The following is a 6,920-nucleotide window of genomic DNA, read 5'->3' on the forward strand; positions in this document are numbered from 1 at the left end:
TATTGTTAAAACCACAGTATCGTTTAGAGGCCTTAACTGAGCTTGGGGTCCAATTGTGCTAGACACTGTACAAACACAGGAATAGACAGTCCCTGCCATGAGGAGTTTATAATCGAAATAGACAAGACAGCCGGAGGGCAAGAGAGGAAACAGAAGTGAAATGATTATTCAAGGTCACTCAGTAGGTCAGCAGTATTAGCCTATATGTTGCATCAATGTTGACCTCAACATCCAAATGACAATGTCGTCTTAGAAACTCCAAACCTTCCTTCTATCCATAACCCATTCTTCTCAAGCCGATTTTATTAGGGGAATATATGGGTAGAAAATCTGAGATGCTTTGAATGTGATATGAGCTGAGAAAGACATTACCCATGTTGTCTGTTTCATGCCCTCACATGAGAAGAAGGCATTTAACAGAGTAGAATGCAATTATCTGTTTCAAACACCTTAAACCCTTTAATTTTGGCCCAAATTTAGGAATAAAACTATATCTTTATATAATAACACCTCAGCTAAAAACTTCTAGCACTCTTATTCTGTTAGCTGCCTTCTGCCTTGCTTGGGATACCAGACAGGGCTGGCCACTTTCCTCTCTACTTTTTGGTCAGGCCCTTAGAGCCTTTCACAGTTGTTGGCACAAATGGATTTGGCATAAAAAGTGTTCAAATGGATATGTGGACGCACACCTGTCAAGGAGGGTCTGGATAATACTTAGTCCTGCCAGGAGTGCAGGGGACTGGACTAAAGACCTCTCTAGGTCCCTTCCAGTCCTATGATTCTATAAAATAGTGTTTTATGAAGATCTGCTGCTATTCCTTGGGAATTCTCTAGATGTACCATAGAAACCTAAAAGCAACTACACCGGAGATCATGCTTTATCAGGTTACAGAACAAACTGCAATAAAAGTAAAATATTGTCTCTTTCTAGACTTTGTCCTCATATTGAGCTAGTGAAAATTTACACTTGCTCTTTAAAATTGTGATGTACATATGCTGTTACAAAGTCTTGGGATGAAATTCACCCCTGTTTGTGCAGAGGACCAGCAGCACAGCTGTGCATCACTGAAGTCCCACTTATTTCCTACATTTTTCCAAACTATGATTACCTTAATCAAAACAGGAAGGAACACAAGGTTGGTCTGTATCCACCCCAAAGTGTCTTTGCATGTGGGAGAAATGTAACTTCAGAATATTCAATAGTCTGATCTGGCCCAGGGTATGACAGACACATGAGCTGTGGTAAAAGTGAAATACCTCGATGAATCATTGAACAGTGCCTGGGGCTACCCATGGCTCAGCTACATCCACATCATTAGCAGTCTGGGAAAAACAACCTGAAAATTATCTAGTATATAAACACCATAATAAACCAGTTTGGCTCAGATCTCTTATGATTAACAAAACACACCCGAAACTCCCTCTTCATTCTCAACCGTATCATCCTTATATACAGGTGGAAAATAGAAGCATTAATTGGCCTCCTTAGTTATTAAATATAAGCCAAATGGAGAATCTTTTTCAAAACAATGTTGCTGGTCTTTCATTGATTACAAATCATATCCTTTATCTAATCCTCGTAAGCTGAAATTTGATCTATGTACTTATATGGTGCCCATCAGCATAGTACACAAACCCTCACAAAAATTTGTATTTATCCTCACAACATCCCAATCAGGCAGGGAAGTGTCATTATCCCCCTTTTACAGATGGGGAACTGAGATACAATGACTTGCTTACAGTCATGTAGGAAGCCAGAATCTGAACCCAGATCTCCTGAGTCCTTGGCTAGTGCATTAATCACAGTGGCATGCTTTGTACAATGAGACATCTGCTGAGTAGTGTAACTGCAGCTAAGGTCGATGAGGTGCTCAGCTGCAATCCAAAATTACTTGTAGTCCACATTGAATACAGGGATTTAGAATGAACCTGTTCATTCCCAGTATGAATGATATCAGGCTGTAATGGGAAGGGGCCTTCAATCTGGCATTTTCAGGAAAGCAGTGGGGCTCTATAGCAAAGCAACAACTCACTAGTGCGGCACCTCCTGCTGGTCATCCTGGGAATTAGCTCTTTTCCAGCATTGGAGCACCCTCTGCAGGCCAATGTCTCACTTGCCACTGGCCCCATGTCCCTCCTGGACCCTGGTGCCCTTTACCCTGGGGTTCTGCCCCAGCAGTTCCCCCACACTCTGGGTCTCCCCTCCCAGGGGAACCCCCAACCCTCTAAACCCACCTTGCCTCAGTGGCTACTGCCAGTCATCATCTAGCCCCACTCACTGGGGCAGACTGCAGTCTGTAAAGGCCACTCATCACTGGCAAGGGGTTAGGAACAGCTGCCTCAGCCTATTCCCAGGCTGCACCTCTGTAGCCCCAGTACCTTTGTAGGCCTTCAACAAGGCCTCACCCTGGGGGTTTACCAGGCTGGAGCTCCCCAGCTCCTTTTGCCCTATTCCCCAGCACTGCTCCACCTCAAGTACCTTGCTCCCAGACAACTAGACCTTCCCACTCCAGGGCTAGAGCAAGACTCCTCCAGCTTCTGGCCCACAGCCCTCTTATAAGGGCCAGCTGTGGCTGCTTCCCCCAATCAGCCTAGCTGTTCCCAGCCACAGCCCTCTCCAAGTCTGCTTTAACCCCTTCAGGGCCAGAGCGGGGTGACCACCCAGCTACAAGCTCTTTTTCATAGGTTCATAGGTGTTAAGGCCGGAAGGGACCATTATGATCACCTAGCCTGGCTCCTGGCAGAACACAGGCCAGAGGATTTTTTTAAAGTTACCCACTAAATTAAATTTCGTTAAATCCTACTGTTTCCGAGTGAAGTACACATGGCTGTAGACAGGGCTGGCCTTACCATAAGGCGAACTGAGGCGGCCGCCTCAGGTGCCAGACTGTGGGAGCGCCACTGGGACCCAGAGTGTAGAAAATGGTGTCTGCTGCTGGTGCATATGTATTCTCTCTGCTCTAGATGCACAGAGATGGTGGAGTGCTGTGCTGGAGGAAGGAGGGCACAAGAGACATAACAGGCAGGCAGGAGAAAAGGTGAGAGGGAATAACAGAAAGCAGCAGGAGCTGCAGGGAGAGAGAGGAGGAGAAGGAGCCTCTTATGTACCCCTCTAGTACTCCCAGGAGCCTGGACTGATTAACACCAGCTTCTCAGGGAGCTTCCTGTTTCCTGCTGCTTCCCTGAACCCACTTGAGGAGAACAGGCAGTCAACTGAAGTAGTAGGAGCCAGTTAGGCCCTTAAGACGCTGATCTCTTCCCTCACTCAGGCCCTGCTACCAGCCTGCTTATTTGTCCCCTTCAACTGAGTGTTGAGAGCCATTATAGCTGGCACAGAACAGCAGTCATGAGTGAAAGAAGAAAATGCCCCTCTGGGGCAGCATTCAGAAAAAGAAAGAAAGCAAAGGAAGCTTTTCTATCTAAGCAGGAAGGAGCTCTCCTGAGATACATAGACACAAATGTTCACGGTGAGCCTTCCAGCCCCAGTGAGGATGTGATTGGTGAGGAGATGCCTGATCTTCCAGTTAGTTAGAGTGCAGGTGACCTGGCAGCTTCTGCAGCATCCATATCTCCATCTCAAATGGCTGTAACCATACACATTCCTGAAAAAAAGTGTAGATCAGAGAAGAGTGTGGTGGAGGCACAAGAAACAGCTGCTGCTGAGTTTAGTTCCTTAAGTCTAGATGATTCACGACTGTGGACCCACTTGAGCAGTAGCCTGAGGGACTTCCTTGTACTGCATGGGCCACAGCAAGTGAAAAACTTCATGTTCCCCAAAGACAATGAAAATAGAAGTTTCCATACAACACATTACTGACGTGAAATCCCCAATGGTGACAAAGTGGCGAGGCCATGGCTTATGTACTCAAAAACCCAGAATGCTGCGTACTGTTTGTGTTGCAAACTCTTCCAATCTAATGTTCCAGCCACATTGGGTTCTACAGGAACCAAGGACTGGAAAGATCTGGCTAGAAATCAGGCATGCCATGAGAAGGCAGCAAATCACCAGAGAGCATTACATAGGTGGAAAGAGCTTGAGATGAGACTAAGGTTAAAGGCCACCATAGATGATCAGCATCAAGAGATGATTGCATCAGAGTCTCTTTACTGGCAAAATGTTCAGAAAAGGCTCATTGCCACTGTGAGAATGCTTGCTACCCAAAATCTAGCACTGCGTGGCACTTCAGATCAGCTGTATGTGCCAAACAATAGAAACGTTCTTAAAACTGTGGAGCTGATGGCTGAGTTTGATGCTATACTCCAGGAGCATCTAAGAAGAGTCACCACCCAAGAAATGTACACACACCACTACCTTGGAAAAAATAATTCAAAGTGAGATCATAGTTACTGGCAACAAAAGTCAAACAGAAGATTGTGGCAGATCTGAAGTCTGCAAGATATTCCTCTGTTATTCTGGACTGCACACCTGACATCAGCCATACAGAACAAATTACTTTAATGGTGCATTTTGTAACAACAACAGAACCTAGTGGAAATGTCCCTGCAATGGTGACTGTCAGAGAGCATTTTCTAGAATTTATTGACATTGATGATACTATAGGAGCTGGTATGACAAATGTGCTTCTTAAAAAGCTGGAAGATACGGGAATTGCGATAGGTGACATGACAGGTCAGGGCTACGATAATGGTGCCAACATGAGAGGAAAGAACAGAGGAGTGCAGACACAGATCCGAGAATTAAACCCTCGATCTTTTTTTGTCCCATGCAGTTCTCATTCATTGAACTTGGTGGTCAGTGATGCACCATCAGCTTCTAGTGAGGCTGCTGAATTTTTTAATGTAATTCAAAGCATCTATGTATATTTCTCTACATCAACTCATCAATGGCAAATTTTGAGGCAACATCTGGGAACATCCTCTCTGACACTGAAACCACTGAGTGCTACATGATGGGAAAGTCGAGTGGAGGAGATAAAGCCTATCAAACAACAAATTGGGAAGTTAGATGATGCCATAATTGCCATTATGGAGGATAATGCTATGACAGGAACTGTTCATGGGAAAACAGTGGCAGAGGGAAATGAAATCACCAGAAACACACATAACTTCAAATTCCTGTGTGGCTTAGTGTTGTGGCATGACAAACTGTTTGAAATAAATGTTGTAAGCAAGAGACTCCAAGGTGTTGACCTTGATATATCTGGAGCAATGGAACAACTGGACAAAGCAAAGTCATACCTACAGTCTTACTGGTCAGATGAGGGATTTCAAAACGTTCTGAAGAGTGCACAGAAGTTGGCAGAGGAACTTCACACTGAAGCTATTTTCCCACTCATTCAAGAATACAAGAGTCACCGAAGAAGACGGCATTTGGATTACAAGGCACGGGATAATCCCATAAGAGACCCCAAACAACAATTCAAAGTTGAATTCTTTAACCAGGTGCTAGATTGTGCAATACAGTCAGTTGAAGAACGTTTCATGCAGCTCAAGGAACACAGCAGTATATTTGGGATGTTGTAGGATATTCCAAAACTCCTCACTATACCTGAAAAAGACCTACACCTGCAATGCAGGGCACTAGAGACAGTGCTGACACGTGATGACATGCGCGATATTGATGCGAGTGATTTAGGGGATGAACTGAAAGCCCTTTCAAGATACATTTCAGCAGGATCAACTCCAAAGGCTGTTCTGGAATATATGTGCACAAATAAAATGACCACCCTCTTTCCAAATGCTTTTGTTGCTCTGCGCATACTTCTAACACTTCCTGTAACAGTTGCCAGTGGAGAACGCAGCTTCTCCAAGCTGAAGTTAATAAAAACACATCTACGCTCCACAATGACACAGGAGAGGCTGGTCGGCCTTGCAACCATCTCAACAGAGCATGAGCTGGCCCAGACTGTGGACCTTCAGCAGGAAGCAGTTCAAATCTTTGCAACCAAGAAGGCACGGAAAGCACCACTTTGATTATTCAAACAGATAATAATGCCAGTGTTTACTATGCAGACAAGAAAAGTTATATTGGCTGTTCAGGTGTTGCAAAGTTAAGTGTTACTTCAAATTTTTGAACAAGGCATTTTAAGTTGTTAGTTCTCCTTTATTGGGGTAGGTAGCAGAGCAGTACCATGAGAGGAATAGAACAGGAAGAAGGCAGAATTGAGACCTTTCAAAATTTTGGCCCAAGCAAGGGGGCATGGGGGCATGATTTGAGCTCCCTGCCTCAGGTGCCAAAATGTTGTGGGCCGGCCCTGGCTGTAGAACCTCTTCCTCATCTGCCTTCAGCTGTAGAACCAAGCACACTCAGATCCCAGCCCAGGATGGGTTTGACTCAGCTGCAGCGAATGTGTCATATCCAAACCACTGCCACTTACTCCAGCAAACTTGACAGCTTCTCTTTTTTTTTTTAATGACACTGTGTGACTTCTCCAGCATCAATATGCCTCACCCCTGACTTGGGCCACCACCACTGGGGGATAGGGGGAAGTCGAAATGGAACTACCAGTCTTAGTCTTTTAAACATGGGACAAGATCGTCAGCTGGTATAAACAAAGTGACAGTTTCACTGAAGTCAATGGAGTTATTCTGATTTACACCACTGAGGACCTAGCCCACTGTTCCTTAACTTGTTTCCCAGCATAGCGCAGCTAAAATCTTTAAAAAAAGAATACATGGAAACAAAGGAGGAGTTTTCCCTTGTCTCATCTGCAGTCTGTCTGCTTTCCCATTTTACTTTCTCATCTTCTTCTGCCATGTAGACAAGACTGTGACATCCTAGCCCCATAGCCTGTAGAACACTGATGACAGCAACACATGGGATCACAGAATATTTTTGATTTAATATTTCTATTACAATTTTGACCATAAATATATGAATTACAAAGGAACAGAAGTTAGGGGGGCAATTTTGAGACTCAACCATCTGACAGACTATAAATAGCATATAGAATAAATAG

The sequence above is a fragment of the Caretta caretta genome, chromosome 3 (assembly GCF_965140235.1).
Source record: "Caretta caretta isolate rCarCar2 chromosome 3, rCarCar1.hap1, whole genome shotgun sequence".
Taxonomy (NCBI): Eukaryota; Metazoa; Chordata; order Testudines; family Cheloniidae; genus Caretta; species Caretta caretta.